The 24546-nt window shown below is 43.4% G+C and overlaps 1 non-coding gene across 1 annotated transcript; it reads right to left on the bottom strand.

The window, feature by feature from the left end:
- Positions 1–625: 625 nt before the first annotated feature.
- LOC114813455 lies at positions 626–767 on the bottom strand. The gene has a single exon (XR_003761175.1). It is a non-coding gene; the product is annotated as a small nucleolar RNA SNORA7 (small nucleolar RNA).
- Between the last annotated feature and the right edge of the window lie 23779 nt (positions 768–24546).

Here is a 24546-nt window from a genome sequence, read left to right as displayed (position 1 = left end):
AGCTAATCTGCCAGCACTGGAACCAGTGCAGTTTTGAAAGTGTAATCTTGGCATTAGTACAGAGAAGAAATTGAACATGTGCAGTGTTTCTAGTTGTTTCAAGTAGAGGTCTGAAATGCCTGTCGAGGAAGTGCTGCCAAATTTCCAGAGGAATGTAACGAAGGGATAAAGAGTGGCAGAAAACTAGTGCCATACTCAAAGGGAAAAAATATTAAAGCAGAGAAGGGACACATATTATCTTTAGAGAGGGATGGTGGGACATTTGCTTTAGAACAGTTGTCTGGGGGTTTGAGTCTATTAGCAAAATATTTTCAAAACTTTTAAGAGCTGGGTGACTACTGAATACACCTTTTCTGAGGGTCTGCAAAATCATTCTTTAGTTTGAGTGCAGATTAATGGTCTGCTCTACTACATCCTCTTGTGTTGTCATATGCTGTCAAGTAGTCTCTGACCCATAGGGATGCCATGGACATATCTCTCCCAGAACATCTCACCTCCAACTGCAATCGTTCTGGTAGTGTACCCAGAGAGTTTTCTTGGTAAAAATCTGGAAGTAGTTTACCACTGTCTCCTTCCGCACTCGATTCTCTCTCATGCCGCTGCTGCCCAGCACAGGTGTGTTTTGACTTGTAGCAGATTGCCTTCCACTCACTTGCTAGCCACTGGCCAAGCTAGGAATGGAATGGGTAGGCCTCTGCTTGACTCTCCCTCCCATAGCTGAGACTGGTAGAGTACTGGAAACTCTCCAGGTGTGACCTTGAGAGGGGACTATATCCCTTATTACCAATCTATTTTAATGACTCCTTCCCATTGAAGACTGTAAGCTCCAATTGGGCAGGAATTGCATCTACCAACTCTGTTGAATGTGCTTTCCCAGGGGTTTGGCACAACTGTCTGCATGAAAAAACGCTTAAAAAATACCACTGATTGATTGGCAGATTGATGAGGAAATTGACCCATCATGAACCAAATAACAAATAGTTCTTCTCTGGGGATATACACAGTCATTGCCCTTCACATTCTCAGATGACCTGGAGAAGCAGCCTGACTCTGGCCCTATGTGAAAATAGTTTCATCACAATCCCAAACAGTTCTAAGCTTCAGAACCCAAAATGGCAGTCTCTATCTACAAGGAAACACCAAAGTGGAATAGAGATGTAAGAGCCTGATAATGATGATGATCATGATAAATCAATGTCAATCAATGCTATTTATTGAATGCTTACTATGTTTAGAACACCATCCTAGATGGTTGGGGTAGTACAATAAAACACACTTGGCAGATAAGTTCCTTGCATACAACAAGCTTACAGTCTAGAGGGAAAGACAGACATTATTGTAAATAAATAATTTAGAATGTATAATTTAAAGATATCTGCATAAGCGTTGTGGGATTGAGAGTGGGGTGAATGTTAAATGCCCCAAGGTCATAGATCCAAATGCACAGACAACATAGAAGGGATGATGATGATGATGATGATGATGATGACGATGATGGAATCTCTCATTGAAAATGACAGTGGGGCCTCAGTGAGGTCAAGCAGACTTCAGTATTGAGAACCTGAGCAAAAGAAGTAGTTATAGTGCTAGTGGTCTGCACAGCACCATCCACACTCTCTCCTCCCTGCCAATCATATTTCCTCTAGACAAGGAGTACAAAAAGTGAGTAGACAGGTATGGGGCTAGAGCACCCATTCTGTTCAGTCATTCATTCAATCATATTTATTGTGTGCAGAGCACTGTACTAAGTGCTTGGGAGAGTACAAAATAACAATAAACAGACACATTCCCTGCCCACAATGTGTTTACAGTCAAGAAGGGGCTGTAAACTCTTTCACATTTTTATTTGATGGGCACTGAAAGATTTTTCATAAAAAACCCATTCATGGCCAAAGCAACCACAACATAGGGTCAGTGCTGGACCTTAGTGTCATAGACCAGCAAGCTAGCTTGCTAGGTAACATGTCCTTCAGCACCCACATTAGGTAGTTATTTTCAGATTTCCTATTGAATCTGTTTACCCTGCAAGATGGTCTAAGTTTTTCTTTGATCTGACACCTTCGCTAAAGATGACATGGCCCCTGCAAACAGTTCTTTCTTTCTGACTTTTTAACCGCCCCCACCCACTGCCATCCTCTTACCCTACCACATCAGTGCAGGGTGAGTTGGTCTTGGGAGAGAAATATAGTACCAAAGAGAATTTGTCTTACCAAATCGGAGTACGCTAGGTTTAGCACAGAAAATGTTATCTACCTCTCCTAAGCTGTATTGTAATTTCCAAGTGCTTAGTACAGTGCTCTGCACAAATTAAGCACTCAATAAATACAGTTGAATGAATGAATGAGAACCACTGAAACTGACCAGTCTTATCCAGAAATGTTTAATGTTGGGAAAATGTGATAATATCTAATTATTCAACTTGAAAATTACTCCAGAGGATTAAAAAGTTAGAAAAAAGAGGAAAATGTAAGTGGGGGGAAAATGTTGATAAAAAACTGCAATATGACATTTAATTAAGTTTAAAAAAGCAATAAAATTGATCATTACCAGTGGGTTTTGGAAGAAGCTTGGCTTAACTGCTCTCAGCTCCATTGTGCATATCCTACCAGGCTCTGCCTGCTTTGCCCTGCCAAGTAAACTTAGCACATCATGAATCATTACTTAAGCAACTGACAGTGAGGGATTTGAGCATTTTGTCCACACCACTTGCTGCTCAATGCAGTATTCTATTCTAGAAGTTAATTCTGAAAAAAAAATAGGGGTGGGGAAGATTCCAGTAGTTTGAAAAAACATATTTTCTTTTCATTCAAATTCAAAAAAGAATAGTTGAACCCTTCTGCATTTGTTTATGTTGAATTTCTACTAAAGTGTGGCCTAGTGGATGGAGCATGGGCCTTGGACTCAGAAGGACCTGGGTTCTAATCCCGACTCCACTGCTTGTCTGCTGTGTGACCTGGACAAGTATCTTCAATTCTCTGGGCTTCAGTTACCCCATCTGTAAAAGGGGGATTAAGATTATGATTCCCATGTGGGACAGGGATGGTGTCCAACCCGACTGTATCCATTCCAGTGCTTTGTACAGTGCCTGGAACATAATAAAGCACCTAACAAATACCACAATTATTATCCTTAATATTGTTGTCATTATTATCATTTAAATCCATGTTTACAGAAAAAATAGACCTGAAAAATGACTAAGGCAGCTCTAAAGTTTTAGAAAACTAGGTTTTAATTCCAGCACTACCTTTTGCCTGTGTGTGACAAGGACTTAACTCCTCTGTGCATCAGTTTCCTCATCTGTAGAATGGGGATTAAATATCTGCTTTGATTCTGAGCCCCATTTTTGGACAGTCTCTATGCCTGATCTTTTTGTATTACATCTACACCACTGGTAGCACTAATACCTAGCCTGGAGTAAGTGCTTAACAAAAACACGATTATTATCTTTCTTATTATTGTTATTATTATTGTTACTCAGTTGGACTATTAAGCTGCAAGGTTCAGGGCCAATGAATTCCTGAAAAAAGTTTTAATTCCTTGACAGGTGCTGAAGTCCTAAGGAGAGAATCAGAGAGAATGATGCCTGTTTCTGTTATTGATAGCTCCAGGTATATGCTAACATAACAGCTGTTTCAGGTGAATGTTGAAAGGCAGGAGAAAGACAATAGGGATGGTGAAAAACACTGAATCAAAACTTTGAAAAAAAGCATTTTACCACTCTCTACCTCAGTTTCCCCAGGTATGAATTAGTAGCACTAGGGAATAATTAATGAAGACAGGAATGAAGGATTTGGATATTTAAAAGCATTCTTTGTTATTGCTTACAATAATTAAATGCTTTTTGAAAGCTGTCTCTCCTCTGGGTCCTGAGTTCAAAGCACATGATAGGGATGAAGACAAAATTGGGTTTGTGACACTTAAAGACATGAAAGTAACAGCAGAAGATGTTTTTCAAAGTTCAGAAGTTCCTTCCAGCTGGTTATTACTCAACATTAAAGCTAAATATGCTATTTGTTACCACTTAGTGTGACCATGGATTTGGCAAGCTCATTAACCTCTTGACAATTTTCATTACAATTCACTTCTGTTTACTACACATCATCACAGAAAGTAATTTTGCATTTTTGAAAGTCTTCAAACATACAAAACCTTCTTTTGCATAAACATTTTAAAAATGAACAACAAACACTTCCATAAGATTTAGATTTCCATTTTGAGTCAGGAGAAGCTGTTTTTCAGAGAAGTATTGCTCATTTGGTAGGCAATGTCCTGAGAATCAATGTAGGGATGAAGACCCAGGGACCTGCAATCTCCCACTGCCTGAAGGGGTGTCCAGTCTAGGAAGGGTCAGGGAAGAGAAAGCCCAAACCGATACTTATGGGATGGAATTTCTAGTGGGAGATTCAAACATGCATCATTTCCCGCCTTGACTACTGCATTAGCCTTCTTGCTGACCTGCTTGCATCCTGCTTCTCTCCTCACCTATGCATTCTACACTCTGCTGCCTGGATCTTTTTTTTTATGGTATTCATTAAGTGTTAACTATGTTTCTGCACCTAGTAAGTACTCAATAAGTACCACTGATGAAGATGATGATGATTGCCAATCACCTTACTAAGCGCTGAGGTAGGTACAAGATTAAGGAGGTTGGACACAGTCCCTCTCCCCTTTGGGTTCACAATCTAAGTAGGTGGAAATATGATTTAATCTCCATTTTACATATGAGGAAACTGAGGCACAGAGAAGTTAAGAAACTTCCCCAAGGACACACAACAGACAGGTGGTGGAGCCAGAATTAGAAGTCTGGTCCTCTGACCTCCAGGCCCATGCTCCATTAGGTCACACTGCTTTCCTTTTCTGAAAACCATTGAGTCCATATCATCCCACTTCTTAAAACCTCCAGTCGCTGTCAATCCACTCATCTGCTTACTCCCATTTAAAACACATGTCCTTACCACTAGCTATAGAGCACTCATTCAGCTCTCTTCCTCCTGCCTTACTTCATTGATTTCCTGCTACAACCCAATCCACACAATCAACTCTAATGCCAACATATTCTCCACTCCTCCATCTCATCTAGCCCAACACCAACTACTTTTTCACATTCTCCCTTGGCCCTGGAACTCCCTCCTGCTTCATATACGACAGACCACCACTCTCCCCACTTTCAAAACCCTTCTTAAATTCACAACTCGTCAAAGAGGCATTTCCAGATTAAGCCTCTTTTCCCCCTATCCACCCTTCTTTATGCACTTGGCTGGGTACTCCTTAAGACTTTGATATTCATCTCAGTCCCACAAAATTGGTAAAATTATTCTTGGAGTCTACTATTTTCCCCTAATCTATTTGAATGTCTGTTCTCTGCTATAGACTGTTAACTACTTGAAGTCAGGGTTCACATCTACCAAATCTATTGTACTATACTTTCCCAAGTGCTTAGTACAGTTCTCAGCACATAAAAAGTGCTCAATAAATACTTTTGATTGATTGATAGATTGTAAACTCACTGAGGGAAGGGATCACATCTACCAACTCTATTATATTGTACTCTTCGAAGTGCTTAGCCTGATGCTCTGAATACAGTAAGTGTTCAATAAATACCATTGATTGGGAATGTGTCTATTATACTGCTATACTGTATGTGCCTGAGCACTTAGTACTGTGCTCTGCACACAATAAGTGCTCAGTAAGTACAACTGACTGATTTATCGGGCTACGGAGCCATAGAATCAACTATCCCTACTACCTTTCTCGAACGTTCCCCAACAGATAAGCTTCTTTCAGGGATGAAAAAATTCCATATTTCATTTTCCAATGATTTCCACTCCTTGAATCAGTAAGGACAATCTTTTCTGTTGTCCCAGGACTGAAAGATTAATGTAGGGACCCTTGCAAGACAGCCAATCCCGACTTGTTAGGAGAAAAAAAATACAAGAAAACTACTCTGTCCCACTGGGTCTTGCAGCTGTGCTATCAAGAAAAGTGAAAAGAAATTTCAGTAAAATATTCAAGAGTATGAAAGTGTCTAGGTTAATATCTTTTACATTTCCCAAAGCCTTCTAACCTCTTCCCTACTGTCTGTGAGAGAAGCACCTGGGATATATGGTGTTCTATCTAATTTTTAAATTAGTTTATTTCTAGGAGTGTTTCATTGAGCTGGAGAACTATACTGTGAAATATTCTAGTGCTTAAGGAAAGGGAGTAGAGCAGTCTCCCTCAGTAGATTCCTTTTTGTTTTTAAATGGTATTTGTTAAGTGCTTGCCATGTGCCAGCCACTGTACTAAGCACTGGGGTAGATACAAGCTAATCAGGTTGGACAATGTCCATGTTTCACATAGTGTTCACAGTCTTAATCTCCATTTTACAGATGAGGTAACTGAGGCACAGATAAGTTAAGAGACTTGCCCAAGATCACATAGCAGTCAAGTGGCAGAATCGGAATTAGAACCCAGGTCCTTTTGATTCCCAGCCTCATCCTCTCTATCCATTAGACCTTACTGCTTCTCATGTGGGCAGGGATGGAGTCTACCAACTCTTTTATTCTACTTTCTCAAGAATTTAGTACAGTGCTTGGCACACAGCAAGCACTCAACAAGAGAATGAGAAGATGCCAGGAGCATAAGGCATAATCAGAAGTTTAGCCTTTATGTACCTGGTAAATCCCAAAATACTTTTAAAGTTTGTGCTCTTGTTCCATTTAGAATAGAAGACAGAAAAAGAGAATAGACTAAAATGTTCAAAGGCAAGTAAGGAGAGGATATTTCATGCTTTAACTCGCCGACTTCTTCAAAATCTTATAATATGGACACTCTTCAAGGATGTGGAATCCTTTCTGTCTGGGTGCAAGGGAGCTTCATGATCATTAATTATTGCCCTGGTAATTCTCAAATTATCCTTGCCTTGCTCTCAAAGGCCTTTGAGTTCTGCACAGCTGGCTGAATATTAGCTGCATGAAAAATCAAACTGGAAGGAAAAGATTTGTTCTCCACACAGGGGTTTGTTATGGTGACTCCATTCTGTTTTATTGCTTAGTTTAAACTCTACTACTGAGCTGCCTACTTTCTTGCCTGATCTCTTTCTGAGTTAGAAATCACAGTGTTGCCATTTAGATTACAATTAACAAAGATGCTCAGTGGAGTTGATCATTTTAAAAGGAAAAAAAAATCTTGCAATTTATTTAGGTAAAATATCAATGAAGAGTCAGGAGAGTACAAAGTCCCCCTTCCCATAAAGGGGTGAAAGACACTTTCCTTTGTCTCCACTAAGATTCCTTGGAAATTTCCAGGTTTATGCTTGACAGATTCCAGAGAATCCCTAGGCATCTGCCAACCTGCTCCTACTGGGCAGCAGCTGAATTAATGCTGTTGTAGTTGCTGAAAACACAGAGAAACTAGTGGGAGTTGCTGAGAACTGGAACTGGTGAAAATTAGGACAAAACCTCCTTCAGATTGTGAGCCCAGGGACTGTGTCTAATACGATTATCTTGTATCCACTCCAGTTCTTAGCGCTATAGTTGGCATAGAGTAAGCTCTCACTCGGTACCCTAATTGACCTCAGACTTACCTTCCAGACTTGGGACCCGTCTCACCTCAAACCAGAGTTCTGCAAATGCACTTTTTCTGGGACCAAGTGCAGCACTGTTCCACCTGGGCAGATAGAAAAGACTGTAAGCTCGTTACGGGCTGGGAATGTGTCTGCTAATTCTGTTGAAATTAACACTCTCCCAAGTGCTTAGTACAGTGCTCTGCAAAGAGTCCTCAATTTTTTTTTTCATGGTATCTGTTAAGTGCTTTCTATTTGTCAGACACTGTTTTAAGACCTGAGGCTTAAAAATAATTGGCTTGGACAAAGTCTCTGTCCCACACAGGGATCACAGTCTTCATCCCCATTTTACACATGAGGAAACTGAGGAACAGAGAAGTTAAGTGATTTTCCCAAGGTCACACAACAGACAAGTGGCAGAGCCGGGATTAGACTCGTGACCTTCTGATTCCCAGGACCATGCTCTATCTATTAGGCCATGCTGCTTCCTGCCATACCATCAAAGGGAGCTCTGAATTTTTGCCAACTTCATAAATGATCATTTCAATTTGTTGATCTGGAGGCTGGGAAGACTGACCATGAGGCTTATCTAAACTTCATGATGTCCCGAGTTTGTTTTTAGCACAAATGACTCATCCTCACCTCATGTCTGTCAACATTTCTTGAAAGAGCTTCCTTTTCAAGATGTATAGTAGGGCATTACTACTAGTAGGGTCCTTTTGACCCCCAGGCTGGTGCTCTATCCATTAGTCTGTGCTGTTTTTCTACAATAAATAGGTAAATGAATATGACTGATTGACTGAATGTCTTTACCAACTCATCCCTGCCTTCTTGTATAAAAACAGAGAAAGAGAGAAGCTTCTCCATAGTGTTCCCACCACCCCATTCTCTCCTCCCATTAATAATAATAATAATAATAATAATAATGGTATTTGTTAAGCACTTACTATGTGCCAAGCACTGTTCTAAGCACTGGGGTAGATTCAAGGTAATCAGGTTGTCCCATGTGAGGCTCACAGCCTTTATTCCTATTTTACAGATGAAATAACTGAGGCCCTGAAAAGTGAAGTGACTTGCCCAAGGTCACACAGCAGAAAAGTGGTGGAACCGGTATTAGAACCCATGTCCTCTGACTTCCAAGCCCGGGCTCTTTCCACTAAGCCTTGCTGGGGTGGGAGGAGAGATTGGACACACTGAAATAATTCAGGTAATTGCTATTGGGAATTTTACTTTTCTTTGCCTCATTCTGGATGTGTCTCTAGAATTATTTTACAGTTTAGAATCACTACAAGATGAAGTATAGTTTTATTAAAGATTCTTATGTTTTTATGGGAAAATAATATTGCAATTGTTGGCTGTGCTATGTGTAAACTGCACATTTTTCTGCATAATCCATGTGCTTTCAGTGGCTCATTAAATAGTAGTTTCATTGGCCTATTTGTCTTTTATCCATTCATCTACTTCAGAGCTTGGAATAGTTATCTCTTGATCCTTGAGTAATTGATTTCTTTACAGCTGGTGGGTCTACACTAGCAAATGATCTGCATAAACTAAGCACCCCCACAAAGGGCTTTGGCTTCAGCTATCTGGGTATTTATGACAAAATATATCTCTTGGGCCCTCCCCAGTAAAAAGATTCTTAGCTCCAACCAAATCAGGCTTAGAATTGAGACGGAAGACACTTCCCTGAACTCTCACCGGGTAGACAATCCATACCACTCATAAGGATGATTCAGTAACTTTGGCCTCTAGCCCCATAGGTCTGGGCAGCTGAGGGGTCAGAGAGGTGGGAAGAAGGAAGGGCACCATCTCTGAGCATGTTCCACTACTGTGAAGACAAGCTGGGACCTTCCTGAGATCAGTCAGTTCTGGGGAACCCAGGTCTATCCAACACTTCTCACCGTTGGTCTTTTCTTCTCTCACTTTTTAAGCCAGAACAGGTTCAAGGAAAAGGAAGGAAAACATTTACAGCTTACACTTCTGGTTTTCTAAATAAATAAAAATATTGCTTTTCCAGGGTGCATTTTGGAAAAGGCTTTAGAGTATATTTAAATTGGCTCTGATTGAACCACAGAATTTAAATGTTCTGATTTTCAAACAGTATGACGAAAGGTATTTTGGATAAAGACCTGCATAAACCAAATTAAAACATACACACACAGAATATGGACAAGAAAACGAACTTTAAAAATACAAGCTTAACAACCTCTTTTCTTCCACTCCTTTGAAGTTTTTTAGATTCTGCTGCAAAACAGATTTTAGTAATGCTGTTCACAAATAACAGAATATTTGTATTCAGTGAAACATAGGGCATTTTCTTCTCTCGGTATTAGTCTCATTTCGGGGGGCAACCCATCCACATTGCTGAACCCATATTTTCTGGTTCCTTGGCTCGGAAGGAGGTCTTAGAACCTCAGGTTCAGGGATTTTGTTAAATTCTGGGTGGTTGGGTGTTCTGTTTGAAGAAGCTTGCTTGAATATGGGAAATGATTATTCTGTTAACTTTTCTGAAGCTTTTTTGCAGGCAAAGCATGACAGCATAACATCCCTTTAACTTCCAACTACTTAACATGACCGGTCAGAACAGCTCAACTATATATCTTTGTTTCACTATACCAAGTTTATGTAACACTAGCATTCCTTGCCCTGCATGAGCATTCTTATCTGTGTGTGAATGTCCCCACTGAAAGTCCTGTATCAGGCAGAGACAACATTTTTTTTGTTTGTCTATATCCTTATCACATTTGACCTTTCTGTCTGGCACAAACACTCTCACTGTCTGAGTATGTCCAGGTTTTCTAAAGTATCTTGAAAACAGTAATGTCAGTCAGAATCTTGACCTGAGCTCCTAGAGCTCATTTGTCTTTAAATAGCTTTAATAATAATGTTGGTATTTGTTAAGCGCTTACTATGTGCAGAGCACTGTTCTAAGTGCTGGAGTAGATACAGGGTAATCAGATTGTCCCACATGGGGCTCAGATTATTTAATCCCCATTTTACAGATGAGGGAACTGAGGCACAGAGAAGTGAAGTGACTTGCCCACAGTCACACAGCTGACAAGTGGCAGAGCCGGGATTCAAACCCATGACCTCTGACTCCCAAGCCCGGGCTCTTTCCACTGGGCCACGCTGTTTCTTTCAGATCCATCTCCCACCCTCACATGTCAGTTCACTTGTGACAACAGTGGCTCTTTCTTTTCATTACTTTTTTCCCTAGTTGTCTTGACCTAGATGCTTGCCTGTGCCCAGGCCCATCCCAAAAGCTCATAGGTGCTGTGTGACCTTGGGAAAGTCACTTAACTTCTTGTGCCCTCAGTTACCTCATCAGTACAATGGGGATTAAAATTGGGTGCCCTTCACATTAACATCTACCTCCCATGTCAATGGCCGTCTCCCTGTCTAGACTATAAGCTCATTATGGTCAGGGAACGTGTCTGCTAATTCTGTTGTGCCGTACCCTCCCAAGTGCTTAGTATAGTTCTCTGCACATAATAAGTGCTCAAATAAGTACCACTGATTGATTAATTGGGTGAAACCCAGGCCAGAAAATCATAACAAAATAAGCTAGTCTCTGGCCTTGAGTAAATGACATTCATCACTCCTATTCCAGACTTCTTTGACAGTTTTGTGTCATTAGTGTAACCCGGTGGGAGAATGGTGGAAAAGAATGTTACAAACACCTGATTATAAGTAGTCGGTGGGTCCCGGCCAAACACTGGGACCATCACATTGGCTAATGAGGGACCACTTCTTAGTTCAGTTTCAGGACAAGGTAAGGAATTGCTTGCAGGTATCTCAAACCATCCTTTTTCACTCTCCACCTGAGGCCAGGAGACTTTGTTTCTGGGTCGTCTTGCTGTGGCTGGCGTGTCTCAAGTCAGTGACTGTCACCTATCCATGCGGGAAGTGGCAGAGACCCAAAAGAACACGGAACCCCCAGTCATGCCTTAAAATCATCATCTCTGGGAGACTGCCTGGTTTGCTGACTCTAAAACTAGTTTTTATCCTCTGCAATCAGCGGCATGCTACTTACATACATGCACACACAATTTATATGAACCCAAGTAATAAAGGGAGGCCAAGTTAGAACATGATGATGATGGTGGTGAAGTTTCTCATTAAGAAAGATGGATGATCCTTGGTCCTAAGGCACCAGAACTGAGGAATTTGTTCTAGGAATTGATTAAAGTGATAACAGTTTGTGCAGCACCAATGATACTTTCTCTCGTCCCTGCCAGCCATGTTCCTGCAGAACACTGGATGTAAGGTAAAGCTACTACTGGTAAGACCAATGGTCACCCCCAACCTATTCTTCTGTCTCCAATGTTTGGCAACAGAGTGCTTGGAGCAACAGCTTTGTCAGTATCAGCAGGAAATTGAAGCTGAATAAGGCTGGGACCTGAGACTCTGGGAAGGAGGGAAAACCTTGGAAGAAGAGGAGCCCATCACCCAACAGCAGTAGTCTGGATCCTGGCACTAACCCAACCTGAGAGAATGAGAGACTAAGGCCAGAGTAAGAATTGGGTAGAGGAAAAATTAGGAAAATCCCATCTGTGCGCTCTATTTGAGTTGCCGATTTTTTTAAGGTATTTAAGTGCTTATTATGTGCCAGGCACTGTACTAAGAGCTGGGGTAGACACAATCTAATCAGATTGGACACAGTCTTGTCCCTCAAGGGGCTCACAGTCTTTATCCCCATTTTACAGGTAAGGTAACTGAGACACAGAGAAGTGAAGTGACTTGTCTAAGGTCACATAGTGGACAAGTGGAGAAGCAGTGTGGCTCATTGGAAAGAGCACGGGCTTTGGAGTCAGGGCTCATGAGTTCGAATCCCAGCTCTGCCACTTGTCAGCTGTGTGACTGTGGGCAAGTCACTTAACTTCTCTGTGCCTCAGTTCCCTCATCTGTAAAATGGGGATTAAGACTGTGAGCCCCACGTGGGACAACCTGATTCCCCTGTGTCTACCCCAGCGCTTAGAACAGTGCTCGGCACATAGTAAGCGCTTAACAAATACCAACATTAAGTGGCAGAGCTAGGATTAGAACCCAGGTCCTGACTCCCAGGCCCATGCTCTATCCGCTAGGCCACATAGCTTCTACAGGACACTGTGATGCTTATCGTGTATCTACTGACCTCAGACCATGTTTAAATACTCAGACTACACCAATCTTTCTTTATCATGACCCTTAACCTCCCCCAGAGGCTGATAGAAAAATGTATTAGGTATTAAGGATGTTGCAATTCTGAGGACACATAACTGAGGAATCCATCTTGAGATTCCTCCCTGGGGGCTGGCAACCCAGGCTTTTTCTTGTGCCCTGGATGAAGGCAGTCCTAAGATTGCTGAGTGATAACTATGGTCAAATATACTAAGGAATCCATGGAAGCCTTAAACATTTAATGCTCTTGGAGGCTTGGGACTCTGAGGGGTTTTTACTAAATTTCCCATGAATTTGAGGCTACATTACCCAATGATCTCATCTTTTGGAGGGTAGATGCTTGGAAAAGATAGATTTAATGTTATTCCTATTGAAGGAATTCAGTGATTCAGTGTTATTGGGTTCAGATTTAAGAAACCTTAGATCAAACACCATTTGTAGATTAGAACTTGACCATTTGAAAGCCACAAAAGCATTTTCCACAGCAATTGTTTAGCACTGGGCACCTTCACCACACCAAAAAGGGAGTCAGAGGAGAGGAACAGCAATTCTTGCAGCATCTGGAAATGTTTATTTCTGAGGAAATACATGAGAACTAAATGTTTATAGGTTGTCTGAACAACAGCTGAAGAAGACTCTCCGGTTGAAGAGAATGGAATGAAGATAAGCCCCAGGGATAATATATTGTAGTAGGAGTTGGACTGACTCAGATGATTTAAAAGGAGATTTAGTATCTATGGGATTCATCACAACTCCATCCTAACCCAATGGCCAAATTTGCAAGGGACAATTCTATTGCCAAGCTGAAAAAAAAAATCAGAAGAACCCATGTTTACCAATAGCCCTAAAAATAGGGTTAAAAAGTGCTAAATATTCTAAATGTTGATAAAACAGTGAATGGTAGGAGGATTTCAACATATACATTGGGGCATATTTCGGTAGAAAAAGGTAGAAAGCTTTACGTTGAGGTGTTGAGGAAAGGATATTTTTCTGATTTTTTAATTTTGTACATGTGTTCCAAGTAACCCAGGACTTCCTTATAAAAGATATTTCCCATAATCTTTGCTCAGAAAGTCACTTGAATAGGGAAAAATATCTAAGAAGCTTTAATTGTACTTAAAAAAATCAGATATGATATAATATGACTGAGGAACAACTGGTCAAGGATTAACACTGAAACTTAATCAAGGAACATGGTCAGTAACGAGAAGAAAATTACCTTCACTTGAATTTGATTTGCAATTTTAAAGACTTAGTCAAAAATTAAGGTAAGCATGAGGTCAGAACTGTTCAGAAAAACTGAAGGGAACATAAAGTCTGGGAAGGGAAAATATGAATTAAATATTCTTTTTTTTTTTAAAAAAAACCCTTCCATTAGGGAGATCTACCACCTCTTCTTAAGTTGCCAAATTTAGCGTGGTTTACCCTTCATATTAACTACATGAGAAAAAAATCTTCAGATGATCCTATTTATATAAGAGGAAAACCTTCAAAACAACTCCCTTGTCGCCAGTATCAACAGCAGCTGAACACGGGTTGAGTTGTTGCATTCTTAGAATTATTCCTTTCATTTAAAGGAAAGGTGTTCTGAGCATCTAAGGGCAATGGTTAGAAATTATAAAAATAAACCAGTGTTAGTATTGCTTGCTTTTAAAGCAGAGGGTAACTCACAACTGATCTCTAAAGACAGCTTGTATTGTTTCATAACATTTTGTAGAAGTGGGATAGCCTAGTTTGGAAAATGTTATTGAATTTTAAAAAAATAAGTAAACAACATTGGAGAGTCTATTTTCTTTACATTCTTTCCCTTATCATTGTCATCATCATCATCATCATCAGCGATATTTCTTGAGAGCTTACTGTGTGCAGATCACTGTACTGACTGCTTGGGAGAGTACAACCGAGTTAGTAGACATGTTCCCTGTAATTTACAGTCTAGAGAACCTTATAATGTAGATATAATGTCCTGCCATCTTGAAATTAAAGTCTTCTCATCAATAAGGATGCAGAAACAACAAAACTGAAGCTACTGAGACCTTTAATGAGCTAGGGAAGGTTGTCCTTTAAAGTGATGATGATGGTATTTGTTAATTGCTTACTATGTGCCAAGCACTGTACTAGGTCCTAGGATGGACACAAGAAAATTGAGTTGGACACAGTACTTGTCCCATGTGGGGGTCACAGTCTCAATCCCCATTTTACAGATGAGGTAAATGAGGCACAGGGAAGTGAAGTGACTTGCCCAATGTCATGCAGAAGACAAGTTATGGAACTGGGATTAGAACCCATGACCTCTGACTCCCAGGCCCATGCTCAATCCATCTCACAAAGTGTGTTAAATAACCCTTATCCTCTCCTATTTCCCAAATCTGTAATTTATTTTAATATTTTACCATCTAGACTGTAAGCTCCTTGTGGGCAGGCATTGAATCTACCAACTCAAATGTCTTGTTCTCTCCCAAGCACTTAGTACAATGATCTGCACACAGTAAGCACTCAACGAATATTAGTGATTGATTGATTGATAATATAACAAGATCTTGTATTTGGTAGAAAAGAGGCACTGAACAAGTTCAATAAATAAAACATTTCTGGATAAATATTTATGTCAGTTGTATTTACAACTATCTTAGATTGTTCTTTATGATTGATATCTGGCACCTGGGGAAATCAATATTTCTGACCTAATACAAATAGCCTGCTGGATTTGATGCTTTTAACAATAAAAAATAGAGTAGGCACTCTTTGGAAAAAGAAGATATATCGACACTCTGGCTTTTGTAGCTTTGCCTTTTTAGTTTGCTTGTGCTTTCTTTCACTTCATCATGCAACAGCTTCATAATAATAATGCTAATAATAATAATAACAGTATTTGTTAAATGCATATTAAGTGGCAAACACTAGGGTAGATACAAGCTAATCAAGTCAGAGAGAGCTCCTGTCTCACACAGTGTTCACCCTCTTAGTAGGATGGAGAACAACTACTGAACCCCCATTTTAAAGATGAGGCAACAGAGAAGTTAAATGCCTAGTCTTAGGCCACAGAGTAGACAAAAGGAAGAGCTGAGTTCAAAACCCAAATCCTCTGACTTCTATCCTGTGGCTCTTTCCACTAAGCCATGCAGTTTTTCTTGGGGATCATGCTATCGTTCATTACACTGGTAAGTCCTGTCCAGCAGACCGGTGTTGTGAGCACTGTCTTAATGTTGGTAGATTGACTAGCCACTTTTTGGCAATTCTCTCCTTTAAACTACTGCTAAATTCTGCCATTTCTAGCTATACAACAACATTCCTCCCCATCCAGACTTCTGTCATCTTGGTCCAAGCACTTGTCAGATGACTGCTAGACTACTGTAGAAATACTAGTAATAGTAGATATAGTCGTAGAAGCAGTATTTTATTATACTAAGCATGAGGAACATATTCACTGGTGAGAATTAGGCATGGTCCCTGTCCCTCAAGAGTTTCACAGTCTAGAAGTTAAAGGGGAGAGTGGAGATGGGCAAAAGGCACATAACGAAAGATAAAACAATAAATATAGAAAAACAACATGAAAGACACGGACAAAGATTAACAGACAAACCAGGGTGAACTGATTGAAAGAGCATGGGTCTGGGAGTCAGAGGACCTAGGTTTTAATCTCGGCTCTGGCATTTGCCTGCTGTGTGACTTTGGGCACGTCACTTAACTTCTCTGGATCGCCAGTTCCTCATCTGTAAAATAGAGATTCAATACCTGTTTTCTCTCTTATTTAGAATGAGAGCCCCAAGTAGGATATAGACTGTGCCCAAGTAGATAGATGATAACCCCAGAGCTTAGTACAGTACTTGGTACATAGTAAGTACTAATAAATACCACCATTATTATGAACACATAAGATAAACACCAAAAAGAAGTAGGGTAACATAGCTAGAGGAGCAGGATTTGGGGCTCTTGTATTAACCTGTCTCCAGCCGCTCCTGTCCTATTTGTCTCTGGTGACGTTCTTGGCTTCTATAGTAGATCTAGGTCTCAGAGAAGATGTACCATAAAAACAACCTCATTATATAACTCTTCTTTTTTGTATGCCATTTGATGCTCTATTGTTGTCTCACTTTGACCTTCAGTATGTCAAAAACCATGCTAGTCTTTATCTATCTGCATTGTTGGATAGTGAATATTACCTAGGTAGTAGAATTCAGTGACAACATCACATTCCGAACGTTTGATTAAATATCTTTTGGTTGTTAAAGGAGTACAGTGCAGCATGGCTCAGCGGAAAGAGCAAGGGTTTGGGAGTCAGAGGTCATGAGTTCGAATCTCAGCTCTGCTACTTGTCAGCTGTGTGACTGTGGGCAAGTCACTTCACTTCTCTGTGCCTCAGTTACCTCATCTGTAAAATGGGGCTGTGAGCCCCACGTGGGACAACCTGATTCCCCTGTGTCTACCCCAGCGCTTAGAACAGTGCTCTGCACATAGTAAGCGCTTAACAAATACCAACATTATTAGTGCAGAGCATGTGGTAATCGCTCAGTAAATATGATTGAATTAATTGAATGAATGACTTCCCAGGATTTCCAAAATTCTTCAGGATTTCGCAACAGCTTCAGATTTCTTCAGACCTGTTGTTATCCATAGCATGGTGATGGATATGCAAAGTTATTTCAAAATCATTTTCATGTGTTGCTCTGTATGTTCCTCAAGAACCCAGTTGTCTGCCTAAGAGTAGTTTCTGAAGAATTTTGATGATTCGCTGAGTCTGTAAACACAGAAAGTTACCTCCCTTCCTAAAATTAGCAGGTTTGCGTGATGAGCTTCAGTAACTATAGGAGAAGTGGCTTCCAAGAGCTGTCTTTCCTAATGAATCTGATATTCGAAAGTTCCAAGATACATTGGGCCCTCTAGCCCTAGACTTCTTCCCCTCCTCCTAAAATTATGTTGTAGATGTGAAATTTGAAGAAAATTTTGCTACTTTAGTTAACTAAATTTGGAACCCAAGTTTGCTTGACTTTTGTACTGATTCTGGCATTAACCTGGCCCAGACCTCAGAATATTGCAGTGTCCTGAAAACAGAATTAGAAGCTGAGATCTAAACGTGTAATTAATTTTGCCAAAGAAAAAAGACTTCACCAACATTATTTCTCCATCCTTATTCACTCCCTTGCCCAGTGCTCTTGCCAGTGATTTCAGATGTTTAATTCCCTCCTCAAAACCCCTGGCCCTCTGCTTCCTCCATCTCTTGCCCCTAATGACATGGCCATGTACTTTACTGAGAAAATTGAAACTACCAGGTGTGATATGCCTAAAACCTCCCCTGCTCCTCTCCAAACCCTCCCCCTCCCTCCTCCTGCCCCTTTTTCAGTTCACCCATTTTTCCCATCAGGATCTCGAGTTCTCCTGTCTCCTTCTCAAAATCCACCCCTTCCACCTATGCCTCCATACCCCATCCCGTCGCATCTAATCAAAGTATTTGTCCCCTTTCTTCTTACTCTACCTGACCATCATCTTCAATTTTTCACTCTCCAATGGCTTCTTTGTCACTGATTTCAAACATGCTCGGGTCTCCCTTATCCTTAATAAAAAAAAAAATCCCCCTTTGACCCCACAGCTCCCTCTAGTTGTCTCCACATCTCCCTCCCACCATTCGCCTCCCAACTCGAGTGAGTCGTCTACACTCGCTGCCTCGAATTCCTCTCGTCCAGTTCTCTCCCTGACTCCCTCCAGTCTGGCTTCCACCTCTTTTGCTCCACAGAAACTGCTCTCCATAAAGTCACCAGTGATCTCTTTCTTGCCAAATCCAATGACCTTTACTTCATGCTAACCCTCCTCTACCTCTCAGCTGTCTTTGACACTGTTAACTACCCTCTTCTCCTGGAAACCTTATTCAACTTGGCTTCCCTCACAATGCCCTTCTGGATTCTCCTCCTATCTCTCTGGCCACTTCTCCTCAGTCTCTTTGATGGGCTCACCCTTTGCCTCTCATCCCCTAAATGTGGGGGTCTCTCAAGGCTCAGTTTTAGGTCCCCGTCTATTCTCCATCTACACTGACTCCCTTGTAGAATGTATTCACTCCCCATGGCTTTCCCTACTATTACCTCTAGGTAGATGATTCCCAAATCTACATCTCCAGCCATTTCCTCCTGCCTTTAGGACAGTTTTACTTGATTGTCCCACTTACACCTCAAACTGAGCAGGTCCAAAACAGAACTCCTTATCTTCCCACTCAAACCTTGACCCCTACCTGACTTTCCCATCACTATAGACAGCACCGCATCCTCCCTGCCTCACAAACCCACAACATTGATGTTATCCTCAACTCATCTTGCTCATTCAACCCACATATTTATTCAGTCACAAAATCCTGTAAAGTATATCCTCACGATATCACTAAAATTCACCCTTTCCCCTCCTTCCAAACTGCTACCACGTTAATTCCTTCTTAAAACCATCGCCCCTGCCCTCCTCCCTTCCTTAACTTCTATTTTTAACCACTCAATCTCCAAGGGGTCCTTCCCCTCTGCCTTCAAACATGCCCACGTCTCCCCCATCCTAAAAAAACCCGCTCTTGACCCCACTTCCCCCTCCAGTTATCATCCTATCTCCCTACTACCCTTCCTTTCCAAAATCCTAGAACGAGTCGTCTACAATCGATGCCTAGAATTCCTTAACTCCCATTCTCTCCTAGACCCCCTCCAATCTGGCTTCCGTCCCCTCCACTCTACCGAGACTGCTCTCTCTAAGGTCACCCATGACCTCCTTCTTGCCAAATCCAATGGCTCCTACTCCATTCTGATCCTCCTTGACCTCTCTGCTGCCTTTGACGCTGTCGACCATCCCCTCCTCCTCCATACCTTATCTCACCTTGGCTTCACGGACTCTGTCCTCTCCTGGTTCTCCTCTTACCTCTCTGGCCGATCATTCTCGGTCTCCTTCGCTGGAGCCTCCTCCCCCTCCCATCCTTTAACTGTTGGAGTTCCTCAAGGGTCAGTTCTTGGCCCTCTTCTGTTCTCCATTTACACTCACTCCCTCGGTGAACTCATCCGCTCTCACGGCTTTGACTACCATCTCTACGCAGATGACACGCAGATCTACATCTCCGCCCCTGTCCTCTCCCCCTCCCTTCAGGCTCGCATCTCCTCCTGCCTCCAGGACGTCTCCACCTGGATGTCTGCCCGCCACCTAAAACTCAACAGGAGCGAGACTGAGCTCCTCATCTTCCCTCCCAAACCCGGTCCGCTCCCAGACTTCTCTATCACCGTGGATGGCACGACCATCCTTCCCGTCTCTCGGGCCCGCAATCTCGGTGTCATCCTTGACTCGTCCCTCTCGTTCACCCCACACATCCTATCCGTTACCAAGAACTGCCGGTTTCACCTCTACAATATCGCCAAGATCCACCCTTTCCTCTCCACCCAAACGGCTACCTTACTATTACGGGCTCTCGTTATATCCCGGCTAGACTACTGTGTCAGCCTTCTCTCTGACCTCCCTTCCTCCTCTCTCGCCCCACTCCGGTCTATTCTTCACTCCGCTGCCCGGCTCATCTTCCTGCAGAAACGATCTGGGCATGTCACTCCCCTTCTTAAACAACTCCAGTGGTTGCCTATCGACCTCCGCTCCAAACAAAAACTCCTCACTCTAGGCTTCAAGGCTCTCCATCACCTTGCCCCTTCCTACCTCTCCTCCCTTCTCTCTTTCTACCGCCCACCCCGCACGCTCCGCTCCTCTGCCGCCCACCTCCTCACCGTCCCTCGGTCTCGCCTATCCCGCCGTCGACCCCTGGGTCACGTCCTCCCGCGGTCCTGGAACGCCCTCCCTCCTCACCTCCGCCAAACTGATTCTCTTTCCCTCTTCAAAACCTTACTTAAAAATCACCTCCTCCAAGAGGCGTTCCCAGACTGAGCTCCTCTTCCCCCTCTACTCCCTCTGCCATCCCCCCTTTACCTCTCCGCAGCTAAAGCCTCATTTTCCCCTCTTCCCTCTGCTCCTCCACCTCTCCCTTCCCATCCCCACAGCACTGTACTCGTCCGCTCAACTGTATATATTTTCGTTACCCTATTTATTTTGTTAATGAATTGTACATCGCCTCGATTCTATTTAGTTGCCATCGGTTTTTACGAGATGTTCTTCCCCTTGACGCTGTTTAGTGCCATTGTTCTCGTCTGTCCGTCTCCCCCGATTAGACTGTAAGCCCGTCAAATGGCAGGGACTGTCTCTATCTGTTGCCGACTTGTTCATCCCAAGCGCTTAGTACAGTGCTCTGCACATAGTAAGCGCTCAATAAATACTATTGAATGAATGAATGAATAATTCCTTCATTCAATTGTATTTATTGAGTGCTTACTGTGTGCAGATCACTGTATGAAGCACTTGGGAAAGTACAATACCATAAACAGTGACATTCCCTGCTCACAACCAGCTCACAGTCTAGAGCTGGGGAGACAGACATCAATACAAGTAGATATAGTTACAGATATGTACTTAAGTGCTTTGGGGATGGCCGGGGGGGGGGGGAGAACAAAGAGATAAATAAAATTACATTTATGTATATAAGTGCTTTGGGGCAGGGACGGGGGCAGAGCAAAGGGAGCAAGTCAGGGTGATGCAGAAGGGAGTGGGAGATCAGGAAAAGTGGGGCTTAGTCTGGGAAGGCCTCTTTGAGGAGATGTGCCTTTAATAAGGTTTTGAAGCAGGGGAGATTAGAGGATTAGATTAGCGGAGGGAGGAAGTTCCAGACCAGAGCCAGGATGTGGCTAGGGGTCAGCAGCAAGACAGGCAAGATGGAGGTAAGCACTTATCTTATCCCATCTTGATTACTGCATCAACTTCCCTGCTGACCTCCCTGCCTCCTGTCTCTCCCCACTCCAGTTTATATTTCATTATAATGCCTCAATCATTTTTCTACAAAACCATTCAGTCCATGTTTCCTCAGTCTTTGAGGATTTGCGGTGGTTGCTCATCCACCTCCCCATCAGACAGAAACTCTTTACCGTCGGCTTTAAAACACTCAATCGCCTTGGGCCCTCTTACCTATTTCACTGATTTCTTACTATAACCCAGTCCACACATTTTGCCCCTCTAATGCTAAACTACTTACAGTACCACAAATTCATCCATCTCACCACTGATCTCTCACTCGCATGCTGTCTTTGGCTCGGAATGCCCTTCCTCTTCATAACTGACAGGTGATCATTCTTCCCACCTTCAAACATCTTATTAAAAGTACATCTCCTCCAAGAAGCCTTCCCTTACTTAGTCCCCATTTCTTCTTCTCCCACTTCCTTCTGCATCACCTTTGGCCTTGGATTTGCACATATATTCACCTCCTCCCTCTGTCCCAAAGCATTAAGCACTCAGATATGATCAACTGATAAAATACAATTGATTGACACCTCTAGGCTGAAAGCTCATTGTGGGCAGGGAACATGTCTACCAACTCCCTTATATTGTATTCTCCCAAACCCTTAGTTTGCTCTGCACACAGTTAGGACTCAATAAATACATCGGATTGACTGACTTCATTTTCCTCATCTGGAAAACAAGAATTATCATATGTTTTTTTCATAAAGGGTCTCCTCGGTAGATAACCCGACTGATGATTACAGGACACTTGGCAGAATATGTGACCATATAATGGCAAAGTACTATGCCTTGAAGGAGAATGGCCACTGGGAAAAAAATGATTAATAATAACAATTATGGTATTTGCTAAGCACTTACTATGTGCAGAGCACTATTCTAAGCGCTGGGGTAGATACAGGGTAATCAGATTGTCCCACGTGGGGCTCACATTTTTTTTTTTAATCCCCATTTTTACAAATGAGGTAACCGAGGCCCAGAGAAGTTAAGTGACTTGCCCAAGGTCACACAGCAGACAAGTGGTAGAGCCAGGATTAGAACCCACTACCTCTGACTCCCAAGCCCAAGCTCTGGCCACTAAGCCATGCTGCTTCTCGATTAAAAAACAACAACTCGCCAAATGATACTGGCAAGTTCTCATTGCTCTCTGTTACTGGTCCTCAGCAAGGCACTGATATTCTCCATGTCTGTTCTCCTCACTTGTAAACTGGAAAAGGTAATGCTTGTCTTTTCCTACCTCTCACTGTAGATCTTGTGTCTGTTTCAGTAGATATGGTGTGATGTGTGTGGAGCTGGAAGCACAAGGGTACCTTTCTCCAGGGTCTGGACTCAGCTGGGAGACATAAAGGGGAAGAAGGAGGGATCAAAGCCACCAGGGAAGTAATGACTATGAAGGTAAGCATTATTTGGGTAGGATCCCCACTTTGCAGTCTGCTAAGAGCCAAATACATAAAGCTTTCCCTTTTCTCCTTCCTCATCACTCTCTTCCTGACACCCTCCTTTCTCATCATTCCCCCTCAGGAGTGGGAAGGGAGAGGGGAGATGATCACCCCTTGCTGCTCCTGGTTGGAGAGGATCTTATGCTTTGATTGCCCCTCACATGCCGGGGGCACCACTCTAACCGTGGAAATGGTCAGCAGGCTGTCCACTCTACCCTTAGAGGACCACCCCCTCCTGGTGCAAAAAGCAGTCCGCCTTTGTCCTGGCTGGGAGATTCCGGGGTGGGAGGATGCCAGCTGGAAGGGCCAGGCTTGGAAAGCCGGATGGGGTGTGTGGACTGGGAGGGCAGGGGATGGCAAGGTTTGGTCTAGGAGGGCACAGGGTGGGAAGAGTGGGTAGAGGGGGCGCAGTTTGGGAGGACACCAGCTGGAAGAGCCTGGGTTGGGAAGGGCCAGGCTAGGAAGGCTCAGGGTGGCATCGCTTGAGTTCGGGCGCATGGGCAGGGAGAATCTCGGCTGGGAGGACACGGGGTAAGTGGACATCAGCTGGGAGGGAGAGCAGGGTAGGCGGACACCAGCTGGGAGGGCGAGGAGGGCGACAAGGGAGGAAGAGCTGGGAGGGTGAGCAGGGCAAACAAGGTGAACACTAGCTGGAAGGAAGGGAGTGGTAGGAGGATACCAGCTGGAAGGGTCAGGGGTGAAAAGGTTGGGAGGGGGTGCGTGGGCTGGGAGGGCATGGGATAATAATAAAAAATAGTGGTATTTGTTAAGCACTTAACAGTGGTACTAAGCGCTGGGGTGGTGACAAGCAAATCGGATTGGACACAGTCCAGACGTCCCAATCTTCGGGAGGCCTGGGCTAAGAGGGCACAGGGTGGGAAGAATGGGGGAGGGGCGCGGGCTGGGAGGGAAGGGCAAACAAGGTGAACACCAGCTGGGGGGAATGGAGGGGTAGGAGGATACCAGCTGAAAGGACCAGGGGTAAACACTTTGGGAGGGCATGGGATAATAATAGCGAGTGGTATTTGTTAAGCGCTTAGTAAGTGCCAAGCACTGTACTAAGCGCTGGAGTGGTGACAAGCAAATCGTGCTGGACACAATCCGGACGTCCCAATCATGGGGAGGCCTGGATTAAGAGGGCACAGGGTGGGAAGAGTGGGGAGGGGAGCGGGCCGGGAGAGAAGGGCCAGGCTGGGAGGGCAGGGGGCGGGTGGACATCAGCTGGGAAGACGAAGAGGGTGGACGGCAGCGGGGAGGGAGGCTGCCAGGTGGGCTGGCCGACTTGCTCTCGGCTGCAGGCGGAGCGTGCGCTCCGTGGGCGTCTCTTTAAGGCCCGCGGAGCCTCGGCCGAACTCCGACTTGGGCCCCTTTTGCGCCAGCGCCACCGCCACCGGAGCTCCCTGCGCTCCTCGTCTTTGCGCTTTCCTCTGCTCCCGGCTGCTCCCCCGCAGCCGCTCCCCGGGGGGCTTCTCGGGTCCGGCCGAGACCCCCCTCCCCTGCCCGCACCCCCTTGTCTCCCCTCCCCCCCCATCCCCGCCCCCCACCCTCCTTTCCCCCCGTCCCCCC

The sequence above is a fragment of the Ornithorhynchus anatinus genome, chromosome 7 (genome assembly GCF_004115215.2).
Source record: "Ornithorhynchus anatinus isolate Pmale09 chromosome 7, mOrnAna1.pri.v4, whole genome shotgun sequence".
NCBI classification, from domain to species: domain Eukaryota; kingdom Metazoa; phylum Chordata; class Mammalia; order Monotremata; family Ornithorhynchidae; genus Ornithorhynchus; species Ornithorhynchus anatinus.
Note: the sequence above shows the minus strand (reverse complement) of the source record. Positions and strands in the feature narration are given on the sequence as shown.